This window comes from Engystomops pustulosus, chromosome 2 (assembly GCF_040894005.1).
Source record: "Engystomops pustulosus chromosome 2, aEngPut4.maternal, whole genome shotgun sequence".
Lineage (NCBI taxonomy): Eukaryota > Metazoa > Chordata > Amphibia > Anura > Leptodactylidae > Engystomops > Engystomops pustulosus.
This window is the reverse complement of record NC_092412.1, coordinates 169102099-169119749: the sequence shown is the minus strand read 5'-3', so window position 1 is coordinate 169119749 and position 17651 is coordinate 169102099. Positions and strand designations below refer to the sequence as shown.

General features: G+C 41.1%; 1 protein-coding gene across 2 annotated transcripts in view; it reads right to left on the bottom strand.

The window, feature by feature from the left end:
• Positions 1–8604: 8604 nt before the first annotated feature.
• Positions 8605–17651, bottom strand: part of CACNA1S (calcium voltage-gated channel subunit alpha1 S) — an 817957-nt gene continuing 808910 nt past the window's right edge. For both annotated transcript variants that reach the window (XM_072137243.1, XM_072137244.1), the window contains one exon: positions 8605–8775. The gene's annotated coding sequence lies outside the window, so the exon portion shown is untranslated. The remainder of the gene's footprint in view (positions 8776–17651) is intronic.

Here is a 17651-nt window from a genome sequence, read left to right as displayed (position 1 = left end):
CTGAATGCGCTAGGAGGCTATTCAACTCTGATCTAAGAGAGACCCACTAACTTCATGTAGAAACACAGTTACTTTGCCTCCTAACTCGTTTTCCTAACAAGACAACCTCAATGATAAGACTCACATTGTATTTCATGCATTTCTTGCTAAAGGAGCAAAGTTCGTGAAAATATCAGTTGCTGAATGAGCTAGCAGTTTATTCTGCTTAGATCTAAAAGAGACCAACTGACTTCATGTAGGAACACCGTTATTTTGTATCCTAACGCATTTTCCTAGCAAGACAACCTCAATGATAAGACGCACATTGTTTTCCATGCATTTCTTGCTAAAGGAGCAAAGTTCGTGATGATCTCTGTTGCTGAATGAGCTAGCAGGTTATTCTGCCTAGATCTAAAAGAGACCAACTGATTTCATGTAGGAACACCGTTATTTTGTCTCCTAACTCATTTTCCTAGCAAGACAACCTCAATGATAAGACGCACATTGTTTTCCATGCATTTCTTGCTAAAAGAGCTAAGATCGTGATTATCTCTGTTGCTGAATGAGCTAGGAGGCTATTCAACTCCGATTTGAGAGAGACTCACTAACTTTATGTAGGAACACCGTTAATTTGTCGCCTAACTCGTTTTCCTAACAAGACAACCTCAATGATAAGACGCACATTGTTTTCCATGCATTTCTTGCTAAAGGAGCAAAGTTCGTGATGATCTCTGTTGCTGAATGAGCTAGCAGGTTATTCTGCTTGGATCTAAAAGAGACCAACTGATTTCATGTAGGAACACCGTTATTTTGTCTCCTAACTCATTTTCCTAACAAGACAATCTCAATGATAAGATGCACATTGTTTTCCATGCATTTCTTGCTAAAAGAGCTAAGTTTGTGAAAACATCAGTTGCTGAATGAGCTAGCAGTTTATTCTGCTTAGATCTAAAAGAGACCAACTGACTTCATGTAGGAACACCGTTATTTTGTGTCCTAACTCATTTTCCTAGCAAGACAACCTCAATGATAAGACGCACATTGTTTTCCATGCATTTCTTGCTAAAGGAGCAAAGTTCGTGATGATCTCTGTTGCTGAATGCGCTAGTAGGCTATTCAACTCTGATCTAAGAGAGACCAACTAACTTCATGTAGAAACACAGTTACTTTGCCTCCTAACTCGTTTTCCTAACAAGACAACCTCAATGTTAAAACGCACATTGTTTTCCATGCATTTCTTGCTAAAAGAGCTAAGTTCGTGAAAATATGAGTTGCTGAATGAGCTAGCAGTTTATACTGCTTAGATCTAAAAGAGACCAACTAACTTCATGTAGGAACACCATTATTTTGCGTCCTAACTCATTTTCCTAGCAAGACAACCTCAATGATAAGACGCACATTGTCTTCCATGCATTTCATGCTAAAAGAGCTAAGATCGTGATTATCTGTGTTGCTAAATGCACTAGGAGGCTATTCAACTATGATCTAAGAGAGACCAACTAACTTCATGTAGAAACACAGTTACTTTCCCTCCTAACTCGTTTTCCTAGCAAGACAAAGTCAATGATAAGACGCACATTGTTTTCCATGCATTTCTTGCTAAACGAGCTAAGATCGTGATTATCTCTGTTGCTGAGTGAGCAAGGAGGCTATTCAACTCCAATCTAAAAGAGACCAACTAACTTCATGTAGAAACACCCTCACTTTGCCTCCTAACTCGTTTCCTAACAAGACAACATCAATTATAAGACGCACATTGTTTTCCATGCATTTCTTGCTAAAGGCGCTAAGTTCGTGTTTATCTCTGTTGCTGAAAGAGCTAGCAGTTTATTCTGCTTAGATATAAAAGAGACGAACTGACTTCATGTAGGAAAACCGTTATTTTGTGTCCTAACTCATTTTCCTAGCAAGACAACCTCAATGATAAGACGCACATTGTCTTCCATGCATTTCATGCTAAAAGAGCTAAGATCGTGATTATCTCTGTTGCTAAATGTGCTAGGAGGCTATTAAACTCTGATCTAAGAGAGACCAACTAAATTCATGTATAAACACATTAACTTTGCCTCTTAACTTGTCTTCCTAACAAAACAGCCTCAATGATAAGGCGCACATTGTTTTTCATGCATTTCTTGCTAAAGGAGCTAAGTTCGTTACTATCTCTGTTGCTGAATGAGCACGGAGGCTATTCAACTCCGATCTGAGAGATACTCACTAACTTCATGTAGGAACACCGTTACTTTGTATCCTAACTCATTTTCTTAACAAGACAACCTCAACGATAAGACGCACATTGTTTTCCATGCATTTCTTGCTAAAGGAGCTAAGTTCGTGAAAATCTCAGTTGCTGAATGAGCTAGCAGGTTATTCTGTTTAGATCTAAAAGAGACCAACAGACTTCATGTAGGAACACCGTTATTTTGTGTCCTAACTCATTTTCCTAGCAAGACAACCTCAATGATAAGACGCACATTGTTTTCCATGCATTTCTTGCTAAAAGAGCTAAGATCGTAATTATCTCTGTTGCTGAATGAGCTAGGAGGCTATTCAACTCCGATCTGAGAGAGAATCAATAACTTCATGTAGGAACACCGTTACTTTGTCTCCTAACTCATTTTCCTAACAAGACAACCTCAATGATAAGACGCACATTGTTTTCCATGCATTTTTTGCTAAAGGAGCTAAGTTCGTGATTATCTCTGTTGCTGAAAGAGCTAGCAGGTTATTGTGCTCAGATCTAAAAGAGACCAACGGACTTCATGTAGGAACACTGTTATTTTGTGTCCTAACTCATTTTCCTAGCAAGACAATCTCAATTATAAGACGCACACTGTTTTCCATGCATTTCTTGCGAAAGAAACAAAGTTTGCGATGATTTCTGTTGCTGAATGAGCTAGCAGGTTATTCTGCTCAGATCTAAAAGAGACCAACTGACTTCATGTAGGAACACCGTTATTTTGTGTCCTAACTCATTTTCCTAGCAAGACAACCTCAATGATAAAACAAACAATGTTTTCCATGCATATCTTGCTTAGGGAGCTAAAATCGTGATTATCTCTGTTGCTGAGTGAGCTAAAATCGTGATTATCTCATTAGCTTCCATCTCCCAGCCTTCCCCTACCTCCCTCAAACCCCTGTCTCCGACCCTGTCTCCCCAGAGCCAAGGCAAAGGAAGAGGAAACAAAGGGACAGCCCCGTCAGCGACTCCACTAGCAAGAAACTGCTGTAGGAGGCGTCAGAGCCGGGCAGAAAAGGACGAAAAGGAGGAGTTCTTTGAGGAGCTGGAAGCCGGTTTCAGGGAACACGGCCTCCTCTCCAGCTCCATCGAACTGACCACGGAAGAACAGCCTCTGGACGAGGTGCTGGAGAACCTCTAAAAGGTTCCAGATGGAACCGAAGGCAAGCCGCCCGACCGGACATGTAACTAAGGCATGATGGCTAACTTAACTGTTTTTTCTTGATTCCGTCCAGGAGCTTGTCTGCGGCCGACTTCTGTACTAACTACACTAACTTACCTTGCCTCCCATTTACCTGTCCGGTCGGACGGCTTACGTCTGGAACCTTTTTGAGGTTCTCCAGCACTTCGTCCAAATGCTGTTCTTTCGCGGTCAGGTCAATGGAGCTGGAGAGGGGGCCGTGTTCCCTGAAACCGGCTTCCAGCTTCCCGAAGAACTCCTCCTTTTCTTCCAACTGGGTTGGCTCAGTCGCCTCCTCCAGCAGTTTCTTGCTGGTGAAGTCACTGATGGGGCTGTCCCTCTGTTTCCTCTTCCTTCACCTTGGCTCAGACTTGGGTTTTGACTATTTTTAAAAAAATTTTTCCCATCAGACTTTGACTCAACTCATATTATCTCAACGACAAAAATCTAACAATCATTGCATCATCTGGGATTGATTTTTATTTTTTTATTCCAAGGACCAATACTATTGTCTCTGCCAAATCTTTACCCCATCTTTTTTGGTCAAAAATGAAAATAACATGCAAACGGGACAAAAACAATTTAACAGCATCCTCAGGCCTTCACTCAATTTTTTTAAATAACAAAACATTCCTAGCATCCCAAATCACAGACCTAAAAACTCAAAACATAACCCAGGACTTATGATCCATATCCTTCTTAACAGGGATCCATCCTGAAAAAAACTCCTCAAGCTTAAAATTAGAAGACTTCAAAACAAAGGGGAATAATGGACAGAACAAAAAAAAAAAACAATCGTAGTAAATGAGCAATTTACAAAGACATGAGAAACATTTTCAGTCGCATTACAGTTTTCCCAATTTCAAAAATTCACGTGTGGGCAGAACCTGATGCAGCCCAACCACGTAATCTCCAAATATCCGTTTGGAACTCCAGGAGCCTTAAATGCACTCCACACTTTCCTAGACTCTTCCGCGGATAGAAGTGGGACATCACACAGCTGCTCATCTTCTCTTAATTTATCCCAGATTCTACCTTTTACCGGTTCACCGATGACATCAAGATGTCTTTCTTCAACAAAGACTTTCAGAACTACATAATAGCGGGGTAAGGGCTAGATCTTTAGCAACCCACTGCCACCGTACAAAAAGCCAGTCTGCAGAGTATCTCATCATATGAGCAGTTCTATTCCCAGACTTGACAATTTTGTAAATTAACAGCAGATATTGGAGTTTTAAGAAAACACTTACATTAGGGAAATCCATCCCCCTAACTCACATCTAGACATTACAATTACTGTCCTCAAACGCTCTATTTAATAGAGCTCTAAAGAGCCCCAGAAAAAAACAAATAACTTTCGGGTTATTTTCTTCACCCAAAGTACTTCAGGAGGTAAGATAACTGCAACATAGAAATAAATTAACAACAAGGAAAAGCGATGCAATTATAAGGCAACAATTGAAATTTATCAAACCAAATATGAAAATACACACACGAAGAGATACAAAATCAGATAAAAACACTTAACCCTAGAACGCATATTGGGGGCCTTTTATGCTTACATTTTTGCTATTATCTGCAAAATTACTATAGTTAGAATTTTGAAACTCCAGGTATTCCTCAAGGATGTCATTGTTGATAATATCCAGTTGTTCATATAATTTTTTTCATCGGCATTATGGTGTAACAATGCTTGTTAGGTGAAAACTACATCTGTACGAATTGGGGGCCTTTTAGGCCCCCGCTGTTTTTATCATGTTCTCAGAAGTGTTTGTGTTTCAAGTTACTTTATTTGTACTCAGTAATGCTGGTGGAGGGGCAGGGATGTGGATAATAACATGTGAGGATGTCATGTAATTTTTGGAGGGAGTGATAAGGCCATGACATCACCTCAGGTCCTCTGAACACAGTAATGAGCTGTGTATAGAGTACTGAGGACAGTATAAGCTGAATACACAGTATACACTGAATATACAGTATACACTGACAGTATACTGAAGTACACTGACAGTATACACTGAATACACAGAGGGATCTGGGGTCTGAAATAGTCAAAACTCTTGCTGTTCCAATTTTCAATTTAGGTAGAAACATCACCATGCACAATTATTTCACCAATGTAGAACAAGGCAATTTTGTGCTTGTAAAAGCTACTACATTTGTTGGTACTATAAAGCAAAATCAGACAAAAATTCCAGCAGCACTCAAACAAAATCGTCAGCGAGCACTTTATGAGAGTGTCTTTTGGATTCAATAACATAGCGACTTATCTTACAAGGCAAAGAAGGAGAAATCTGTAATTTCACTCAGTACCTTGCATCACGATTGCAGTGTTGACCGCAATAACCAAATATTGAAACCAGAAATCATCCTGCATTATAATGCAACAAAAGGAGGTGTAGATAAAATGGATAAGATGGTGGAAGAATATTTGTGTAAGAAGCAAACAAAACGATGGCCTGTAGTACTATTTTCAAATATGCTTGATGTAGCAGCCGTAAATTCATTCATTATTTATACAGAAACTCATCCGGAATTTCATGCACAGAGGAAGGACAGCATTCGCTTATTCTTGAAGGACCTTTGTCAGGAACTTGTAATGCCTCACATGATAGAGCGAAGCGACTTGAAATGCTTGCCAAAGCAAACTAAAGAAGCAATGAAACAGTGTGGCATACAGTTTCAGATTATTCCAGAGCCAGGAGAAAGCGTTGTTTCATGTGTCCAAAAAACATAGAGGAAAACTGAGCAATATTGTTCCACTTGTAAGGAAACTGTTTGCAAAGAACACTCTTCTGCATAAAAATAACTTATACTAATATAATAGAAAAGAATGTTAGAATATAAATGTAGCTGCAGCTAGTTTGCTATAGATTTCTATGCATTTTTGTGTGTTTTCATGTCTTTGAGTGAAATTTGGGAAAAAAAATTTTTTTTGGGTGTTTTCTGTGAAAAATTATAATTAAATGTTGTCCACTATTCATATTTTATTGAGCAATTTTGAAATAAACTTGTGAAAGTTATTTAAGTGGGTTTTACTACATTATATGCATGGGGGCCTAAAAGGCCCCCATTATGTTAATATGTATATTTTTAACGTCATGCGTTGTAGGGTTAAAATAATTACCAAGAGCACAACTGTCCCCCAAAAGGGTCAGGGAGCAAAGTCCCAGACCCAGGGGTAAACCACAGCGGACGAATACCAGGACCACCAATCCTGCATAGCTAAAACAGCAGTAACCTAGACAATGCTAGTGTAAACAATCTACAACCTCAATGGAAAAAGTGCAAATGCAGTGAATAAACCTGAGTAGGTGTAAGGCAGAGCAGACGGGGGAAGGAGGGAGGTCGACTTTGGGAAGAGGAACCCCACGTGTTGCGTCACGTCTTTGTGACTTCCTCAGGGGTAATGACCACAATACATTGTGTCCCGCTTATATGCCCGGTAACAACCCCCAACCAGCAGTCAGTTTCCGCATAATGTCACTTCCGGATTCCAGCCAGGACACACGTGCAAACATTGTACTGCTGCCTCTTCACCTGGTTGTGAGGTAATTCTTTGGGGGCACTTACCCACTGACTTGGGGAGAATCCCACCCAAGATTTTTCTTTTTTTGTTTCCCCTGGACTTACCTGCTTTTATGAGAATCCGCACATTCCCCACTTGATTCCTGCTTCTTTTCTCCAAGAACAGGAGCTCCCTCTCATTAGAGCAGGGAATTGTGGGACTCTGCTTCATTTGAATGCAGCAGACATGAAGTGAAGACCTCTCAAGCTTCTACTTCCCCCCTACCTTTCCCTCTTGTATCTGTGTGGTTCAATAAAGCTTTGGGCCTACGAACAAAACACACTCCATCCCTCTCCCCCCTCCATTTTGTGTTTTCAACAGGTCAGTTGCTTTCATTGTCTCCACATGTGTATTTTGCTTGGTAGAGCTTGTTTGTTAGAGTAGCATTTGTGGCATAGAGTTAGGATGTCATAGTCTTTGCTTGTGTCTGTAAATGCTAGGAGTCAATCTTAATTTATTATGTGTTCATGTACAAAGCCCATGCTGCGTCATGGCTCACACTGTATGTAAGTTTTCTGTGCGTATCCTGAATTAAGAGGGGGAGGAGGGGTTTGTCCACAAGGGGACAGAGGAGGAAGACCAGAAAAAAACACACTAAAAAAGAAAAATTAATTTACGACCCTCAAACGTTCTCTCTGTTCCTTTATAGAGCTCTAAGCTGTTGTTTTACTCTCTGAACTCGATTTGTGTCACCCAGAATGCTTTAATATCTGTGACCACTTATATCTCAATAAATTGTTACACCAGACCAGTGATTACAGTGCTTATTGCTTATTGCCCTAAGTGCTTATTGCAGCCCTTTAAACTGTGTCAATTCCTGTTTATAACCCCTAGGTCAGTGGTGGCGAACCTATGGCATGGGTGCCAGAAGCGGCACTCAGTCCTTTCTCTGGGCACCTGGGTGTTCTGGTGTCCCCAGAACACCAGACAGGACTCAAAGAATCTTAAAGTGATACTTACTTCGCTTCGCAATGATAGACGCACATTGTTTTACATGCACATTGTTTTAACTCTGTTGCTGAATTAGCAAGGAGGTTGTTTAACTGAAATCAGCTCTAAGAGAGACCAACGGACTACATGTAGAAACACTGTAATTTTTGCCGCTAACTCATTTTCCTAATGAGACAAACTTAATGGTTGGCAATGACTACTATAACTCGCTAATGGGTTCCGTCAAATGTATAGTTAGACTGGAGAGGATTTTGTTTGAATGTTATGTTTGATACTGCTGTTTTCCAGGAATAAATGCACAGTTTCAATTTGAATGCTGCTTTCTAAGAGAGCTTTGTCATTGCCAAACGCTCATGTTTGAATTCAACCCCAACCCAAGCTTGGTAGATTTCCTTGCTGGAATCTCATTGGATTTGCAGATTAGCTCCTTCATGAGAGAATACATGTAATTGGCTGGAAGCGGTTAGTTTGCGTGCACTTCACTAAGGAATTTTATTTACAAGTAGAATAAAATGCCATTACTCTGGAAAGAAAAAGGTGGGAATCATAATTTGGGAATTATGCATTAATACTCATTATAAATTTGAATTTACACTTTAATGTTTTATCCATACACTAGTTTGAATAAATGATTGTAGATTGTCAAAAACGAGAATTAGAAACTACCAAAAACGAATGACATATCAGACATAATTTAAAATGTTTCCCTTTATTACCTAGTATTAACTACTAAAAAGCAAAAAGAAGATTCAATTTAATGAAGCGGTTTGAAAGTCCATTCCTCTAGGTTTATTTGATCGAGGTGTAGTTCGTCTGTGCTTTGCTGTGTTTTCACAATTTCAAGGAATGATGCTTCAGATCCTATAAAAAAATGATTGATGTGATGTTAAATAATTTTTTAACTTTAGTGCATTAACTAAGTTGTTTTAACAATTATTCTCTAGTCATACAACAATAGACAGGCAGGGTCTACAGAAAATGGTATAGACTGTGGTAGACTGTGTGGGAGCTAGGCTTTGGACCACTAAACCTCCTTAATCTTTGTCTCTTTGCAATGTTTTCAACCTTATCCACTCACTTCTTCTGCCATATTAAGGAGCAGAACAACCGCTGAATACATTTGCAGACATGAGAGAATTATTTAATATATACACAAACTGCTCGCTTCCAACAACTGAAAAAGGTAGTTTACACTAACTTTAGAGGAGACCCTCTCTAATAACTGAAACAGATTGAGAAATATGAATTCCCCAACCTAGTGGATACCAAGATTCCCAGGTACTTGAAGGTTGATACTACCTGAGCTGCACCAATAACATCAATGGTTGCGACTGAGAGTAAGTCCATTGGCATGAAAATGTATTTACTTCAATTCATGGAGAAACCAGAATGCCTGCCAAATTGGGTGAGGTGGTGCCTCATATGGGGATTAGAGTTATTGAAGTCCTCCTCTACACTAGCATACCTGAATCCCAGGATAGAATCTGATCAAACAAGCCAACGCGAAGAGAAACAGCAAAATGGGGCCCTTAACTCTTTCCCTCTGATGCAGTTGGTCAGCTGGCCATTTATTCGGATCCAATTAGCTGTGCCTAATTCAATGATAGGTATTTTACAATAGTTGCAGTCATGGATTGGCTGCTAAGGATACCCAAATGTAGCCTTACTGAACAGCCAGCAGGTTGCAACAGCGCTGAATTTATCAGCAATTGTGCCAGGATTCAAAGCATGAAAGAAAATTATCACAGTTGCAGTCAGATTTTCTTTAAATACCCATGTGTCATTGGGTGTCTATGGAATGAGTCATCAGGAAGACACTCATGCTGTCTGTGACCTGCCATGACACAAAATGGAAGCTGGATCCTGCTCTACGGACGCTCTATTTAAAGAAAATCTATCTTTTTAGATAGCAGTAGAAGTGTCCTCCCTGACACGCCATTTCAGAGAATTTTGAGAAGTTTGTTGTGTATGGGAATTGAACATGTTAGGGGGGGGGGGGGGGGGTGACCATCAAAAGAAACTCATGAACTGGTAATCTTTTTGGATTTTTGTTTTAGATATAAAACAACCGCAAGGTCTAAACTCACAGAGTGCTCAGTTATTGATGTGTGTCGTCAGCCTACCTATTTTAGGAGATATTACATTTTATGCTTCTTTAATTCCGTTATGAACAGAACTTTAGCAGATGGTAGATGTAAACAGTATAAGCATATGGTACTTGTTTTTCTGCTAGTATAGTATAAATAGCAATAAAACACAGTTGTTTGTGGTGCACAGTTTTGCCCCTTAAGGAGCTACTCACGGTATAAGACCGGTCCACACAGTCTTTGAAAAAGTCCACAAAATAGAGAAAAATATTTTCACTATGACCGGAGCTCCAAGATTTCTAAAACTTCGATGAACAGCACCAATCTTCAATTTCTCCTGCTGAAAGTATGTCACCATTCAGACTAGCACCATCACGTTCTCATTCTCCTCCTTTATTATATTGTAACTGGAAGAAAATATTCAGGCAGATGGTGTGGTACGTTCCAACAAGATTAAAATTTATTCCAGTTCATTATACTCACAAAAATCCAATAAAAATGCGCATATCACAAATTCACATAACGGGACGCTAGCTTTCTCTCCGCCCGACCCAGGGTTTCGCCGGCAAGGCTTCTTCCTTGAGCAACGCCCCGGAAGAAGCCTTGCCGGCGAAACCCTGGGTCGGGCGGAGAGAAAGCTAGCGTCCCGTTATGTGAATTTGTGATATGCGCATTTTTATTGGATTTTTGTGAGTATAATGAACTGGAATAAATTTTAATCTTGTTGGAACGTACCACACCATCTGCCTGAATATTTTCTTCCAGTTACAATATAATAAAGGAGGAGAATGAGAACGTGATGGTGCTAGTCTGAATGGTGACATACTTTCAGCAGGAGAAATTGAAGATTGGTGCTGTTCATCGAAGTTTTAGAAATCTTGGAGCTCCGGTCATAGTGAAAATATTTTTCTCTATTTTGTGGAGTATAGTATAAAGTTGTTTTTAACTATAGCAGGTTGTCACCTTCCCCACCAGGTAGGTGGGAGGGACTGGTTATAGAGTGGTGGTTCCATGTTATGTTAAATGAGGACTAAGGCTCTGTCCTGTGCACCACAGGATTCTCCTGGTGGAAGAGCATGTTTGAGTGGATGTCTATGTTGCACATTTTATAGCATTAACCTTTTGCTAGGACTTAGAATTACTTGTGCTTTGCGTAATGTCATTTTAGTCTGCCGCCAACCCCGGTTCCTATACACAGCATCGTGGGCGGCTGAACCCCACCTGCTGCCTAGCCATATTGCTAAACTACAATTTACTTTATACCTAGAATACAGGTTTTGGCAGCATAATCGGACCACCTGGAGGCTGTGCCTATACTTCATGCCTCAGCATTGTTTTTCCCAACAGGTTCATAGCCAAGCCGTAGCTCGTTCAATTACTGTACCAAGGGGGTATGTAAGGCTGTGGAAATACCCCCATTAGCATAATTATCAAAGCTGATTTTAGAAAGAAGGAGGCCATGGATAACAAATATGAGAAAATTACCACAGTCAGAGTTCCTGTATCTATGAATAACTGGTAAATTATGATTTTGGCTTCTTACTGACACCCCATAGCTCTGCCCATTTCCAGTCCAGGTGGTAGCGGTCACGTGAGGAAAGAAGTTGTTTTTATGTGGGAGGCTCTGAGATACATTACAAGGGCTGGGTAATTTCCTGTCCATCTGCCTGTCTTTCAGCCCATGTACCTTCAGTCCAGTTATGTATAGATAGAATAAATTAAGCATATGATCAACAGTGTACCAATATTTTTTCTAAAAAGATGCTCAGATGCATACAACAAGAGAGCACTATTATTGACCTGGGTATCTTAGATAAATACCTTGATGCCCAGGAGACAATTCAATTTAAAGAAATATTGAAATACAGAATAGTCACCGCATCCCCATTGCAGAGGTACTTGCAATATGTGTAGAAATTGATATGTGGGAGAGACATAGGCAGAAAACACACTGGTTATCAAATTCCATATGAAATATAACTAGAAGGGAAGGGACATTAGAAATCGCAGAGGTCTGCTTATGTAAGAATTGTAGCCAAAATTGTGGTGAAGACCAACTGTAGAGGCCTTTAAGCTGGCCTACACCTTAATTCCATTTCCAAATAGCGAGGCTTCCTTTTTAATGCTTGAAAGTTGTTCTCGTTGGTGCTAAACCTCACAAGAAATCAGGAAAGAATGACATTTTTTTCCCCTCAATATTCATTCCTTCTTGCAAAGAAGTTTATCCCTGTCCTTATAGTGGGTAAACAGTGGTCTGGATTTCTAAGTGGCATTTGGGTGGTGCACATTGCATGAGGTGCACATTGCTCCAGCGGAGCCAGTTTTCCATGTCCTCTGCTTTAGCCCACAACGCAGCAACTGATGTGTTGAGACAGGAGATATCTCTCTTAACTTGTGGCATCTGGTCTTCCACTTCTCCTAAGTGGCCTTCCAGTGAACCCATTCTCCAACATAGTGAGGGAGGACAGTGCAGAATAACTGGCCTGCACTCCAGTCCAAATATCTGCTCGGAACCTGAGTCTGCAGCAGATGGGTCAGGCAGTGCTCCATTAGAGGATTTGGCTTCACATGGGGGTTTAGGAGTGTCCTGTGTTCTAGGTTAGTCAGGATTCTCTGTCAACTGCCTCCTCATAGGCACAGTTTTGGCAGGGGTCCTTCTCACGGTGTGCAAACTTTTCAAGCTGTGTGGCCACCCTGGAGAGGTCCAGAGACGCAACTCAATGCACATACTGCAGGGAAGATTATACTCCCTCCTTCCCTACTGACTCTCGCCATCACCACTCTGTAACCACATTACCGCATGTAAGCCTAACTGCAATTGTGGGGAAAATATTGGAAGGTTTACTAAAAGACTACATGCAGGAGTATGTGACATCAAATAGTATAATGTGACAGCCAGCATGGGTTACTAAGGACAGAAGTTGGCAGACCAACCTGATCTGCTTTCATGAAGAGGTGAGCAGATGCCTGGACAGAAGAGCTACGGTGGATATTGTGTTCTTGGACTTGCAAAGGCATTTGAAACTGTCCCTCATAGACACCTGATGTGTAAAATAAGGTCTATTGGCTTGGAAGGAATCATGTGGGCAATAATTCCTACTCAGAATGGTCACCAGTTATAAGCTTGGCCCACTATTTAATTTATTAATGATATAAAGGTAAGTGATGTGTCTATATTTGCAGATGACACCAAGCTGTGTATTGCAACACAGTCTATGGAGGATGTTCATAGACTGCAGGGTGACTTGGATAAAACAAGTGTTTGGTCATCCACTTGTAAAATGAGGCTCAATATGGATAAGGTTATGGACCTTGGGTTAAAAATCCACATGCAACATATGTCCTTGGGGGAGTAAATCTGGGAGAGTCTCTCGTTGAGAAGAACTTGGGTGTACTAGTAGATAAAGTAGAATTAAATAACAGCATGCAATGTCAATCAGCTGCTCCTAAAGCCTGCAAGATCTTGTCATGTATCAAAAGTGGTATGGACTCTTGGGATAGGGATCTAATATTACCACTGTACAAAGCATTGGCTCAACAAAGATGATAAGGGGTATGGATGGTCTCAGTTATGAGGAAATATTAAAACAACTTGACAATGCTTCTAAGACCTTTAGGTTTTAAATATTTTGGGACTGTGCAATTATACAGCTTTTTGGGACAATGTCTATGTAGTGTTAAAGAAGCTTTTGGGAGTGGATATAGAGAAAGACCCAATTGCATTTCTCCTAGGACTTCCACCAGTGAGGTTGGAGAAATCTCAAACACATTTTTAGTGTTGCAAAAATCTTGTTTTCACTATTTTGGAGACTGGCGCCACCTAACCAGATGGATGGGCAGCGTGTGAGAAAAGCACTAGGTGAGGCATTACAGAAAATGACTCCAGAAGAATTCAGAAAATGACTCAGCCTTTGAGAGGGTTGCTGAACGGGGGAGACTGCCAGCAGAGCAATGGGTCTTGGCCCCGCTTCCCACAGATGAGACACAGAAGGCCTACTATGATCTGTCTCTGCAGGATGCCAGGGAATATGAAAAGTTCAAAGCCAAGATCCTGGGACACCTTGGTGTAACTGTTACGGTTTGAGCTCAGAGGGTGCATCATTGGGGTTACAGGAAGGACAAACCCCCAAGGTCCCAAATGTTCGACTTTCTGCACTTTGTCCAGAAATGGCTACAGCCAGATGTCTGCTCCCCAGCAAAGATGGTGGAGCGTGTGGTGATGGACTGCTATGTTCATGCACTCCCCAACCCAGTGCCATGCTGGGTTGCACAGGGAAATCCGCAGATGACTTAGTGCAGTGGTCCCCAAACTACGGCCCGCGGGCCACATGCGGCCCGCGGACCGTTTTAATCCGGCCCCCGCCACATCCAGCTCTCAGAGCGCCCCCGGCGGGTTGGGGCAGTCGGGCAGGAGCCTCCGTCCGTTCGGACAGGAAGCTCCTGCCCGTCACTGAATAGTGCTCGATGCGGTCGATGTGGCCGCTCGAGCACTATTATTGCAGGTGGAGCGATGTGCCCGGAAGACAACCCCGGCGCACATCGCTCCTTGAACCTTGATGCGCCGCCGCGTGATTACATCATCACGCGCCCGCGCACCCCTTCCTGTCCGGCAGCAGCCCGAAGAATGAAGACGCGGGAGCCGCTGCCAGAGGTGAGTATGTTTTTTTTTAACTAGCAGCAAATACATTGTGGCGCCCGGGGGCATCATAGAAAATAATTAACGATGGAGGGGGCATCATACAAAATAATTAACGATGGAGGGGGCATCATACAAAATAATTAACGATGGAGGGGGCATCATACAAAATAATTAACGATGGAGGGGGCATCATACAAAATAATTAACGATGGAGGGGGCATCATACAAAATAATTAACGATGGAGGGGGCATCATAGAAAATAATTAACGATGGAGGGGGCATCATAGAAAATAATTAACGATGGAGGGGGCATCATACAAAATAATTAACGATGGAGGGGGCATCATACAAAATAATTAATGATGGAGGGGCAGTATGGAAAATAATTAATGATGGAGGGGGCATCAGCAAATAATTAATGATGGAGGGGGCATCAGCAAATAATTAATGATGGAGGGGGCATCAGCAAATAATTAATGATGGAGGGGGCATCAGCAAATAATTAATGATGGAGGGGGCATCAGCAAATAATTAATGATGGAGGGGGCATCAGCAAATAATTAATGATAGAGGGGGCATCAGCAAATAATGATGGAGGGGGCATCAGCAAATAATTAATGATGGAGGGGGCATCAGCAAATAATTAATGATGGAGGGGGCATCAGCAAATAATTAATGATAGAGGGGGCATCAGCAAATAATGATGGAGGGGGCATCAGCAAATAATTAATGATGGAGGGGGCATCAGCAAATAATTAATGATGGAGGGGGCATCAGCAAATAATTAATGATGGAGGGGGCATCAGCAAATAATTAATGATGGAGGGGGCATCAAAAAATAACTAATGATGGAGGGGACATCAGAAAATAATTAATGATGGAGGGGGCATCAAAAAATAACTAATGATGGAGGGGACATCAGAAAATAATTAATGATGGAGGAGGCATCATACAAAATAATTAATGATGGAGGGGACATCATACAAAATAATTAATGATGGAGGGGCAGTATGGAAAATAATTAATGATAGAGGGGGCATCAGCAAATAATTAATGATGGAGGGGGCATCAGCAAATAATTAATGATGGAGGGGGCATCAGCAAATAATTAATGATGGAGGGGGCATCAGCAAATAATGATGGAGGGGGCATCAGCAAATAATTAATGATGGAGGGGGCATCAGCAAATAATTAATGATGGAGGGGGCATCAGCAAATAATTAATGATGGAGGGGGCATCAGCAAATAATTAATGATAGAGGGGGCATCAGCAAATAATGATGGAGGGGGCATCAGCAAATAATTAATGATGGAGGGGGCATCAGCAAATAATTAATGATGGAGGGGGCATCAGCAAATAATTAATGATGGAGGGGGCATCAGCAAATAATTAATGATGGAGGGGGCATCAGCAAATAATTAATGATGGAGGGGGCATCAGCAAATAATTAATGATGGAGGGGGCATCAGCAAATAATTAATGATGGAGGGGGCATCAGCAAATAATTAATGATGGAGGGGGCATCAGCAAATAATTAATGATGGAGGGGGCATCAAAAAATAATTAATGATGGAGGGGGCATCAGCAAATAATTAATGATGGAGGGGGCATCAAAAAATAATTAATGATGGAGGGGGCATCAAAAAATAACTAATGATGGAGGGGACATCAGAAAATAATTAATGATGGAGGGGGCATCAAAAAATAACTAATGATGGAGGGGACATCAGAAAATAATTAATGATGGAGGGGGCATCAAAAAATAACTAATGATGGAGGGGACATCAGAAAATAATTAATGATGGAGGAGGCATCATACAAAATAATTAATGATGGAGGGGACATCATACAAAATAATTAATGATGGAGGGGGCATCATACAAAATAATTAATGATGGAGGGGGCATCAAAAAATAATTAATGATGGAGGGGGCATCAGCAAATAATTAATGATGGAGGGGGCATCAAAAAATAATTAATGATGGAGGGGGCATCAAAAAATAACTAATGATGGAGGGGACATCAGAAAATAATTAATGATGGAGGGGGCATCAAAAAATAACTAATGATGGAGGGGACATCAGAAAATAATTAATGATGGAGGGGGCATCAAAAAATAACTAATGATGGAGGGGACATCAGAAAATAATTAATGATGGAGGAGGCATCATACAAAATAATTAATGATGGAGGGGACATCATACAAAATAATTAATGATGGAGGGGGCATCATACAAAATAATTAATGATGGAGGGGGCATCATACAAAATAATTAATGATGGAGGGGGCATCAGAAAATAATTAATGATGGAGGGGGCATCAAAAAATAATTAAAGATGGAGGGGGCATCAAAAAATAATTAATGATGGAGGGGGCATCAAAAAATAATTAATGATGGAGGGGGCATCAGAAAATAATTAATGATGGAGGGGGCATCAGAAAATAATTAATGGTGGGGGGCAGCGTATGAAATAATTATGAGGGGCAGTCTAGTAATTAATGGGGGGGGGCAGCATTATTCAATAATTAATGGAGAGGGGTCCCCGTATATTTCAAAATTAATTGACCCAATTAATTAATTGATTGGGCCAATATATAAAATAGTTCACGAGGGGGTGCAGTATATTAAATAATTAATTGAGGGGGGCCCAGTGTATTACGGATGCGGTCACATGTACCGCTATTTATTTTTAAACTTTAGTCCGGCCCTCCGATGGTCTGAGAGGGACAGTGAACGGCCCCCTATGTAAAAAGTTTGCGGACCCCTGACTTAGTGGGTCTGGTGGAGAGATATCAGGCGGACCCAGCACCCTTGATCTCTCCTTACTGGTGTGCCCGTAGTAACTCTGGAGGCCAGAGGATGGGAGCCAAGTCCCATCATGAAGGACGTTCCAAGGCCAAGAATGTACTTTAGGCAACATCTAGACCCACCTTGAGAGAAATCATCTGCTGGAGATGCCGTGCTCTGGGTCATATGCCCTCTCAGTGCGCAATCCATGGACTGTTTG